The sequence below is a fragment of the Pinus tabuliformis genome, chromosome J (assembly GCF_031772625.1).
Source record: "Pinus tabuliformis cultivar Carrire ecotype Pingquan chromosome J, CPIR1, whole genome shotgun sequence".
Taxonomy (NCBI): Eukaryota; Viridiplantae; Streptophyta; class Pinopsida; order Pinales; family Pinaceae; genus Pinus; species Pinus tabuliformis.
Window position 1 is genome coordinate 504,232,055 of NC_142295.1, and position 11,919 is coordinate 504,243,973.

Sequence of the window (11,919 nt, forward strand, 5' to 3'; positions counted from 1 at the left end):
GAAACAAAAATTTAAAAGAAACAACATTTTTCACATTTTATTCTAAATCCATGAATATAATAATTTCATATTGCTTTCCAAAACCTGGAATTAAAATACTTATCAAGAGTCCCTTGAGAGATGGGATTCCGTTGAATTGCCTCTATTGTTATAACAAGGAAAAATAATGTTTTTTAATGTTTATTAAATTAAATTATTGTTAAAAAATAATTTTATTAAAAATTTATTTTTTAACTTAAAAATTAATATTATATATTAATTATAAATTATTTAATAAATTAAAATAAAAAATAAATTATATCAAAAAAATAAATTATTTTTTAAATTAATAATTTGATGGATAAATTTTAAATTTATTTTTTGAATATTAAATTTAAATGTAGAATTTTGAATATTATACCTCTTCAAATTGATTTTTGATGATATAATGTTTAAATCTTCAATTTTTAAATTAACGATTAATAATTGTGAAATTTTATTAAGTTTAAATTACTAAATTACAATTTAATTAATTTTTTTTGTAAAGTGTTTCATTAAAATGTGTTATTGAATTAATTAATTTTTTTATAAGTTAAGTTTATGAAGACGATGTTAGACCAATGCCTATAGATCTGTGTAGATCTACGAGGGATCAAATCTTTTTAGTGTAAACTGTTTTTAGAATGTGGAACTTGAATAAATGATTGTACCTCGAGGGATTTGATCCTTTTAAACATGTGATAAATCTGGAATTTTGCAATATATATATATATATATATATAAAACATAGAAAGAACCAGATATATAGCAAAGAACCAGGTATACAGCAAAGATGCGCCAAGATATATATTTGCTTCTCAGATAATTACAGACTCCAGATATGAGACCAGATACGAGACTAGCGCTCCGTGATGCAAGCAGATCGAGAAAACTTCTCGCAGATGCAGAGCAGGGAGATCTCGTCTCAAAGAACTAGAACTTCACAATACAGACTATAGAGTTAACCTCCGCGATGCAAGCAGATCGAGAAAACTTCTCGCAGATGCAGAGCAGGGAGACTTCACTCGGACTACCACACTACTCAGACTCTCTCAAAACTCTCAAGACTCTAATGCCCCTAATGAGCTTACAATGCTAGTATTTATAATATCCTAGCAGGTCATCCGGTGAAAGGTTTTACCGGGAACTTGAAACTTCAAAAGATTCATTAGATCATCATGCAAGATGTCTATCACGAATCACTAAAGAACTTTGTACAAAAGTAATGAATAGTCCTAAAGATTCGGGCAAGTGGGGACAACCACTTGTTATCTCATCCCTTGGAGGCTAAGCCATATGGGGACCGAATCATGACATCTCTGAAGTGAAAAGATGGCCGGAATCTAGGAAGTCGGCTCTTATACAAAAGTAATTACACAGTGGAGATTTTATTCGGAGTAAATCCCACGCAAACCAAAGAACAACAAGATAAAGTAATTACACAGTGGAGATTTTATTCGGACTAAATCCCACGGAAACCGAAGAGCAGTATATGTACAAATAAAGCAGGATATGAAAGGATTTCATTTGATTGATCCCTTCAATCAGTCACTGTTAGCCTTGTCTTCATAATCATGTGCATGAGTATCTGGAACAGCTGGATTATTATGGCCAAGCCTGTTTTGGTCTTGTTCTATTAATTCTTCAATTAGCTCTTCATTGTTTGGAGCCAGCACTTCATATGGGACAGATTCATCTAGCCAATATGGTGCTACATCTCTGGTACAACAAAAGAATGGAAATGTGAACATGAATGTTGGCCTGTCATGTGGGTCCACTGATATCAATCCTCTGAATCTGACAGAAAGCTTAAAGGATTCATCTTCTTCATTAGGAATGACAATTGTGTGTTTGTGGATGAATTCAAACTCTAAGACGAAATCATTTTGGACAGCTACATGCATTTCCCAATGAAAGATTCTGACAAACTCAGCAAAAGTCCTATCGAAAATGCTTTTAGCTCTAGGCAAATATCTAAACATGAATAGCTTAAACCATGGACTCCACCAATTGTTTGAGGGATCTATAGCGGCAGCATAAAATATGACCTTAACCGAACCATGTATTCTAGCTCTTTGGTGAATGGAAAAGTAGTCTGCCCATGTCCAGTCAGTATTTTGAATACACCCAAAATAAACAGGATCTAGTTCCCTAGACAATGCATAATAAACACGCCATGGCCTAATCCTATATGGTAACTCTTTTGTATATGACCATCTAGACTCCTCAGAATCAAACCATTTTTGCAGAATGATTTGTCTTAAGCATAATGGCAAGACTTGGACCTGTTTTGATAGACATTCTAGACAAAACTCATAATGACAGTTACTACAGACTGTAACATACTTAACTCTTTTAGACTCGACATGACTGGACTGACTTGTAGAAGCTTCGTGCTGATTAAGTGGTCTGAACATCTTGATCTCCTTGGTTTCTTGAGCACCTTCTCTGGTAAGCATGTCAGCAAGATAATTTTCTGCACCAGATTTGTAAACAATATCAAAATCAAAACCTTCTAGCCATAGTGCCCATCTTAGTACTCTGGTACTGCCTTCTTCTAACAACCTTTTGTTTGCCAACATCTGTTTCATATGCTTTAGATCTGTTCTGACAATAAATTTAACACTTTTCAAGAACAAGCGAAATCTTTTTATTCCTCTCTTTACTGCAAGTATTTCTTTATGAGAAGAAGGATACTTTTTCTCTGTGTCATTAAAAGATCCTGAGGAATAGGCACAAACCAATTCTTTTCTTCCATGCTTTTGTAGCAAAACTGCAGCCCAAGTGTGATAAGAAGCATCTGTTTCAAGTATAAAAGGAAGATTAGTATCAGGAAGCTTGAGTTTTGGCAAATCATTAAGCTTACTCTTAATACTAATTACTGCTGCTGTCATTTCATCTGTCCATCTGACACCTTTCTTCTTTAGTCTGTCCTGCAGTATATTTGTATCCTCTGATTGGTTAGCATAAAATTTTCTTATATAATTCAGGCATCCAAGAAATCTCTGCAGGGTCTTTACATTGGCAATTATATCAGGAAACTTTAATAGATGGATTAGCACATGTGGCTGAAGTTCTACATGTCCTTTTTCTATGTGTAAACCCAAGTAATGGTACGGTATTACTTAAGGACTACGTAATAGTTTATGTTATATACTTCTATAGTATAATTCATCTTATTAGTCATAGTTACCATATTCTTTACCCAATCATAGACTACTATTACTGGTTGTCATGCCTTTCGTGTAATTAGAGTGCGGTACTCTTGGTAGTATCCTCTTGGAAGTAGACTGCTGTACCACTAATAGTGTTAAGAAGCAAAATATATATATATATAGTTTGGATTTGTATGGATTTATGTTGATTTTTATATGTGTTTGTGTGTTGGTTGGGTTGGGTATTGTATGTATAGATAAATAGATAGTTCCATCTTAATTTTGGATCTATCCTTATACACACACATGTAACCCGTGGAAGGAATTGCACATTTCCCTCACATGCACACCACCAAAATGTTTTAACCATAAGAAATGTGTACTTTCAACATATCATATTTCAACTAGGTTAATCCTATGTAAGGGCTAGCCGCAATGTTGGTTGTAATAACGATTTGCCTATTTGCAAGATAATATCACTCGGATCATGCAAGGCTCGGTTAAGCTTCGATGCTCCATGGGATAGTTTTTATCCCCCATATGTGTCTCCCACCCTCAAGCCCTCCATATGAGATTTTAATTAGTAACTTGATGGAGACTAAAGTCCACGAAACCACCCCTCCCCCCCTCCACACACACACGCACACACACGCACACACATATAGAGAGAGAGAGCCCTTGTCCTACCAACTGAAGGGTGAGGTGCTTGGCTACAAGGGAAAAAAACATACATACATACATATGTGTGTGTAAGATAAGGGTAAGATGTTTTCAAGTCTCAAGGGCGAACAACAATAAAGCTCAAACCCATTACAATAATATACTCAATATGAATTTAAAATTCCACTTGTTGGAATTGAACCTGAGTGAAGAGGATAACAATTATTTCTCTTAACCATCCGAAATAAACCCAATTGACATGGTTTATATATGTGTATGTAGCTCTTATTAAAATGTTTTACTTAAATATGACATTTAAATATTTTATTTAAAGACCATGTTGATATTTTCTTTATTATAAATATATGGTTAAATGCCATATGTCAACTTCATGATGAGCAGGGAAGGAATTACATATCTCCTTCATATTGAGTACACCATTGAAATGTTTTAAACAAAAGAGTTATTTTATTTTACTTTCAATTGCCTTATATATATATATATATATTTTTCCAAAAGTTGTTATATATATATATATTTGTTATGTAAATATTTTAGTTAAGGCAGACATTGAAATATTTTATGTTTGATTGATATTAAGAAATCCTTTTTGTTATTAATATTTTTTTTTTTATAATTGTCATATGTCAACTATGCGACAAACAAGGAAAGAATTACATGCTTCCTCATAATGAACGATAAAAAGTGCCTCTCTACCCATTAAGAACTTTCCTACTTTCAGTTGCTTCATATATGTGTGGGGTAAACTCCATGTTAAGCATTGATGAAATTACACATCACATGCATACTCGGATATAAAAGCACATATTTATGGAATAATATTTTTTTGACTTTCAATTCTTCCTTTATGTATATTTTTAAAACTTAAAGTGGATATGTGTGTGTGTGAATTGGGTTTATCTTGAATGGTTGGGAGTGATGATTGGGATCTTCCCATCGAGGTTCAGTTCCCACAAGTGACATGTAATGGAGGTTCAATTATAATATTATTTTTTGTTATTAATGCCTTTTGACACAATAAGTTTTTTTTTGCTTTCAATTGATGACGATTATCATCCATTGAGGTCATAATTGACCTATTGAACCTTAAAAAGGGTGAAGATGACTAAAATAACAGTAAGATAAGTTTTCCAAGATTACCATAGTTTTGATGACTTAGGAAGGCCAATATTGAATCAAATATTTTGAAATTGAGTTCTAATTTCGCTGTACACAAGGCACTCAAGGAGAAAGTGTCTTCAATCCTTAACCCTCTTATTGTGACAAAGATGACATATTGTTGCATCTCACAAGGTTTTGGGAATTGTCCAACCCCCAATGTCATTATGTAGCCCATGGGAGTTGGTATATGTTTAGCAATGTTGATTTCCTTCTTTGTTCTAATAAGAATTGTAAGATACTTTTGATATTCTAGAATAGGGTTGGCCACCTCCTTGTAGTATCTCAGCGTCCTTTTCTTTTTCTAACTCTTTATTGCACCACAAATTCTCTTTAAATTTAATGTAATAATTTTTAATATTGTCGGTATCATGCAAGATGACGTCTTCCTGTATTCCCCAATGATTTAGTCGAGGTTTGGCATCTTGATGCCACCCTCGCCTGAGTCATTAGTGGTTATGGCTAGATTTGGAAGCAATTTTGGGAAATATCTTGCGATCATTATTGTTTATATTGTTCTGATACATTAAGTACCTAATCAATGTTGTGCTTGTTACCCACCACTTTGTGGGTGATATCCCCAGGAGATTTTTTTCTCCATGATGAGCCTCGATTGACATCCAACAATCCCTTGATGCCTCCTGCTAGATCATTTATCTGCCACCTGAGCCATCCATGTGGTCCCTCACCCACCTGTATTGATTGTATGTTTGAAGGTGGGCCTCCCGAATCTAAAGGTATATCTTGTCATTTGGTAATTGACTATTGGGTTTAATTATCATGGATACTTCCAGGTATGGATTGATGGGGGGATTTGGCAGAAAGAGTGGATTTAGTTTGTGCTCTTGTCCCCTTTATCTATTTTGGTTGCTACCCTTGGATATTAGTCCCATGGGATATCCTTTATTGACCATTCGGTTCTAGGGTGGTACTACTTGGGAAACCCTGACTTTGGGTGCATGGTCCCACTCCTTTACCCGCACATATTACTCCCTTTCCACTCACTATACCCTCATTCATCCTTTCTCTCACCTGGGTCCACATAGGGCTAGCCTCCCTATCCCCTTGCCCCCACCTTGGGTCAGGCCTATAATGATGCCCCGGAGGTTGAAGCAATTAAAAGAAAAAGTGAAAAGCATAATTGGACACATTTAACAGGAAATTGTACCATAAAATGAAAAATATGGTCGGAAGAAAAATAATTAGCACACGGGAAAAAGCCATTACATTAGCTCTACCCTAATGCATGGCTATCACCATGGTTACATAGGCCCTAGATGAGCCTCCTTTATCATTCAAGAACCCATGATTGTCCCAAACCTTGGAGGGCAATGAACCGCCCTACCTAAAAGGGGTAATCACTGCTATACCTTACACATCATGCTCTTGCCCTTTGAGCCCCGAGTAGCTAATTAAAGAAAATTCATAAAAGGCAAAAGGCATATAAAGAAGGGTGGAAAAATCAAGGTTGGGGCACCTCATTTACCATGACTGCTCCCTCCTATACATTATATACCTAGGTGTGGGCTTCCCCTTATCTAGCCACCCTTATGCCCCATTATGTGGCCTAGGGATGTCCCTCTCATTCCCTATTCCATCTCACCTATTTTTCACCTGTCACTTCATTAGAAGGGTGTACCTTGGACATACTATCCCCTCCAAGGGTTGAAACCACCTAATAAGGTACTTGGCTAACCCCTTTGGAGTTTGGAGACACTAGCACATGCCAAATCCCACTACGAAAGGGCATGCATTATGAAGTTCCCACTTTGTTATCCATGGTTTGTAAGCTCCTTTACCCAATTATTGTAATGAATGATTGTACTAGAATCTTAGGGGACGCATTGGATCTTATGCAAGATTGCAGGTGGTTTCCATTTGGGTTTGGCTTCCCTATATGGGATCCTGACCCCCATAGGTCCACATTGGCACATGTAGGGTGTGCATAGATAGCCATGGGCCTCCACAATAACAGACAACACTCCACCAATCTTCATGGATGTTCAGAGACTCTAGCGATCCACTTTTGGGATGATGGTGACATGATTGGTACATTATGCCCGACAGACCCCCACAGGAGCCCCACACTCTTGGCAGGTGTCCCAACACTTGTACGATGTCATGGAAACATTGATTCCACCACCTGGATCATTGCATAGGATTTATGAACATCTCTGATTCATATGGAGACCCATGGGATCACTGATGTGCCCTTAGACCCATTAAGAGCACGACATGTCTACTACTTGGAGAACAAGGGCCACCCCCTTATCCATCATATTCAGAAGAATTTATTCCTCAATATGACACTTCAAGATGTTATTGAGCTTTTGGAGGGCCCTAAAACATGCATACATTATTATTTGGCCCTTCTGAGGCTTGTTTTTACATTATGAGCTAGTATGGTGGGCTTGTCACCATTAGGGGTTATTATTTGCACATTATTTTATCATTAGGGGCCATAGGCTAAATTGAACTCCTTAGGAGGCTATATATTGATGTTAGATACATTCATTTGTATCATCACTTGACTTGGGATCTCTCTAATCATAAAGAATTTTCACACTTTTTCCTTGGTGGATATTTTTTGGAGATGGATGAATTTTGATGTATGGATTTGGGTTATTTCTCTTGTCTTGGAGCTTTATTGAACAAACAAAATTTTGGTTGGATATACTCTATAATGTTGTAAGTAAATTTTGATGCTATTATTATTGTTGCTGCATACTGCTAAAATTAGGGCTAGTTGTTGCATTATCGAAATGTGCAATTGAGCATTTTTTTAGCTAACTTAATGTATGGGCCAATGTTATATGAATGGAATTTCCTAGAGATTTATTTATCTCTAGAAGCTTGCATCATTTTCTTTGAAGTATAAATGCTTGAAGGTCACTTTTCTTTTCTTTCTTTCAACATTGGACTAAGTTGACTTTTCGGGCCTCCTTGATTAAGAAACCAAGTTCTTACTCATCATTATCCTTGACTCCATATCCCCAAGTGAACTAGGCATTGATCTCTCAAAAAGGGCGATCATTTCAACCTTCTTTTAAACATTTTCCCATTTTCCCCTAAGTCTAGCCCCATTAGGTCACCTAGGGAATCAATTTCCAGGGTACTGACCCAAGGAAAAATACGACCTCCTATAGGCTACTGTGTTTGTGGGTCCCCTCCCTCTCCTCCAAATTTGAGGAAATTATGACGGTGGAATCTCTAGGAATATCAAGCCCTAGCTCTAGGATCGAACTATGCCTAGGAATCCCCAAGGCTAGACCTTAATAGGATCAATTCAACCTTCTGAAGAAATTAGTCTTTCTTGGTCCTTTACCCTCATCTCATCTAGGATAGGAGAATCATTGGTTGCTACATTCCATCCCTGAACCTGGGCTGGGTCCACTTGGTCCTGTGTGGTCCCACTTCTCAATAAAGACTATTTGTCAAAGACCATTTGGGAATCTAAGTTTCCAAGGATTATAGAGATTGAGAAACTTCTTTATAAGCCTATTCTTTCTCCCTCAACCCTCTAATCCTCACCCCTTACCCCTGTGGACCAAGTCCCTTGCTTAAAGAGCAAGCAAGTTCCATTTTTCACTCCATCCTTGGTAAAGGGTTTTCAGGGTCACTTCTCACCTATTCATTAACATCTACTTTACAAAGTGATTCCTACTGTTATAGACATTTTTGTGCCCTGCAACCCCAAGCATGAAATGTCCATAAACCAAGGGCTCCTAAGTCCCTAAAAGTGTTGTTCTAACCCCTAAAGGAACAAGGTCAACATATTACAAATTCTCCCAGAAGTTCTCCATGAGAAACTACTCAGAATTGGTCAAAACAGGATCATTGCAGCTGCTCCACTAGCTAGGTGCGTTGCATCTCACCTAAATACACTGTGAGGGTGCGTTGCATTTCAAAAGTCCCTTCCGTGGGGTGCGATGGGCGAGAAATGACAAATGGCAGTGTCATTCCGCGAGGTGGAGAGGCAATGGAAGCTTCCAGAATCTTCACCTGTGACACTTGCCTCACTGAATTCGACCAAGGATGAGTAAGAGGCCCTCAGTCTCCAAGTGGAAGCTAGAACTGTCAGAGAGAAGACACTAATCAAACCACAATCTGACTCATCCCCCTTACAGATATCTATATATGGATCCCTCATCCCAGAGATCCAGAGGCTGGAATTTTGCATATTGTAAGGAATTGCTGTTGGTTTCTAGAGACAAACATCAGATTGTTGGGTGATCTAAGCTTTGTTTGAGGTGAAGAGGGGCTTCTTTGCTGGGAGGTTGATGCTGGGTCGGAACCACTGGTTGTAACTCCTCCTGGATCTTTTCTTGTTTATCAATAAAAACTATTTGAGTTTTCCTCCATGCTTTTGTATCATTGATGCTTGTTACATTTGTATGGTCAATTTACATCTGATCCTAAATTGTTTATGATTATAGATCCATGTATTTGTATAGTGCTATGCTTCTGTGATCTCACAGGTACTTTGTGAAGCTGTGCGTGCAAGGAGCAGGTAGCTGGGGACTATCAAAGAAGAGAGGGATCGAATCGCAGGATTAGCGCAAGACAGAGGTTGGTCTTTCTGTTCCTCTCTATCTATAATTCATAAAGGTTGAACAAAAGTAGTTTTTCTCCGTTTGTTTCTAAGGCAGCTGTCACACCTTAGTGGGATAGAGCAGTTCTAAATAGACACTTTTCCCTGTAACAAAATGGCGACTCCACTGGGGAGCTAATTAGTTTGTTTGTTTATCATTCTTTGTTGTTTGTTTCATAAACTTACAAGTAGCATTCGAACTGCATTTGCCATAACAAATGCAAAGTAGACAACTGCTACTTCAATCCATCTACTGGATCAGTTTATGATTTAAACAACTGATTCATAAACTATCTGATTGCCCTTGTGATAGCTCTTAGATCCTCCTTAGATCTACCCCTGATTGTTGCATTACTGATTGCTTTTTAACCGGCCAAAACCCAAGAACTGAACTGCAAACTGTGACCCGGAACCCTAACAGAGTCTCGTTTCTGGCCCAGTGCAGGTACTGTTCAAAGATTCTGAATTGCAGCGCACTTCCCGAGTGGACAACCTGCGCTGCATTTCAGATTCTCTGTGTTACAGGTGCGCTGATCAGACTAGCTCTGTGCAGCTGTGGCTTCTGTGAATCATTCTTTCCAGTTCTATTCCTGAATTTTGCTGCCTGTGATCAGTATATGTCTGTTTGAAACCCCTTTTCTTTACTGTTATTCCGCCTCCTTTGTACAAAAGAACTGTAGATGTTTTTGTGTGTTTGTTGAGTCATTTACAGTTCTCCTTTGCAATAGTAGCATAGTCGTACTGTCGTCCTTTGATTTGAATCTGTCGCAAGTGTCGATTTCAGTCCTAGGAAAGAGTTTGATTGCTGTTGATGGTCGATTATCCTGTTACTATTGCTTTTGGTCTGAATTTGTAATTTTCTAGTGTCAAAAACAAGTATTCATTTCAAAATCGTAAGGTGTCGTAATCATCTCCATTTTTGATTTCGAAAAGAAGCTTGTTTATATTTGTCGCTTGAAAAGAAATTCAGATTTGTGCATCAACTTTCTTTTTAGCATCCATGTACTAAGAAAGTCGAAAACAAATACATGCATGTGCATTTGCATATAGACAGTCTGTTTGGCTTGATTTAGGAAAGTGCATTTACAGTGTGCTCTTTCCTCTTTGTGAAAAGATTCTGTCTTTCTTTTCCCCAGTAGCTAGGATTTTCATTGCATAAAAGAGATAAAAAGTTTGTTTATCATCTTTAGATTGCATTTTAGGAATTACATCTACATCTCGTGGTGAACCCAAAAGGCAAACTTCATAAACAAGATCAACTTAAAATAAATTCAATGAATCTAACAACGCTTTGGAACTTAATGCACAACATTTAGAGGTCTAGGCTAGAGACGTATTCCGGCGTCGTAAAGCCTGGTAACTGTTGTTCTCACTGATGGTTGGGTGATTCCTCCACTTTGAGACGATAAGTGCCAGTACGGACTTGTGTTCCCACGTACCGTCGAGTATATTTTGGGAGACCCCAATAGGCTTAATCCTTTATCCATAGGAAGCTGTGTCTGCCGCCCTATCAATCGCAATGCACTGAACACAGCATTCAGGAAGGTTGACTACCGTACCGTAAAAAGTATTCTGCAGTTTTGCGATTGGTTTGGTACTCCCTCTACCTAGACTTCCAGAGTAGTCCCTTTCGTTCCTTTTCAGACTCCTTAACAGAAAAGGTCCATCTGAGCACTTGTCACTTCAGGCTCATTAAAAATCGAAGGAGACTAGAGTCATCTTTTGTTTTTTCTCGACTCTTAAAAAATGAAAAAACAAGTTGTGTCAAAGCGTCTAAAATTTATTTTAAACGGAATATTCATTACCCTTTCCTACGTTGATCTTGGGTTGAGAAAATGGAATCCACCAACCAAGGGATCCCCCTTGGAGGAAATCCTAGTCCCTTCTCCTCTTGGGGAGATGTTGGTGCGCCCCATATGGCCACATTGTCGCTTCCAGGACTGACAATTGGTTTACCTGTGTGGCTCTTCCCAACCTCTGTCGTTCAGAACACCACAATTCCTGAACAATCGAATCAACGATTAGACGAGTCCAGTGTTACCCACCAACCTTCTACTTCCTCTAATTCTTCCTCTCCTCCTTCCTCTTCGCTTGATGGGGCTGGTAAAGCCAAAAGTCAAGTACCTAAGGAGAAGAAGGAAAAGAAGAAGAAAGAGAAAAAGAAGAAGGAGCCAAAAGCGAATGGGGCAAACGAGTGTCGTCTAGCAAAAATCCACACACTGCACCGACCAGGCCTAAATCGCCATGTGTCATTTGCAAAGGAGACCACTATCACAGAGATTGTCCTTGCATCCCTCGGATCTTAAGGTACTGGTC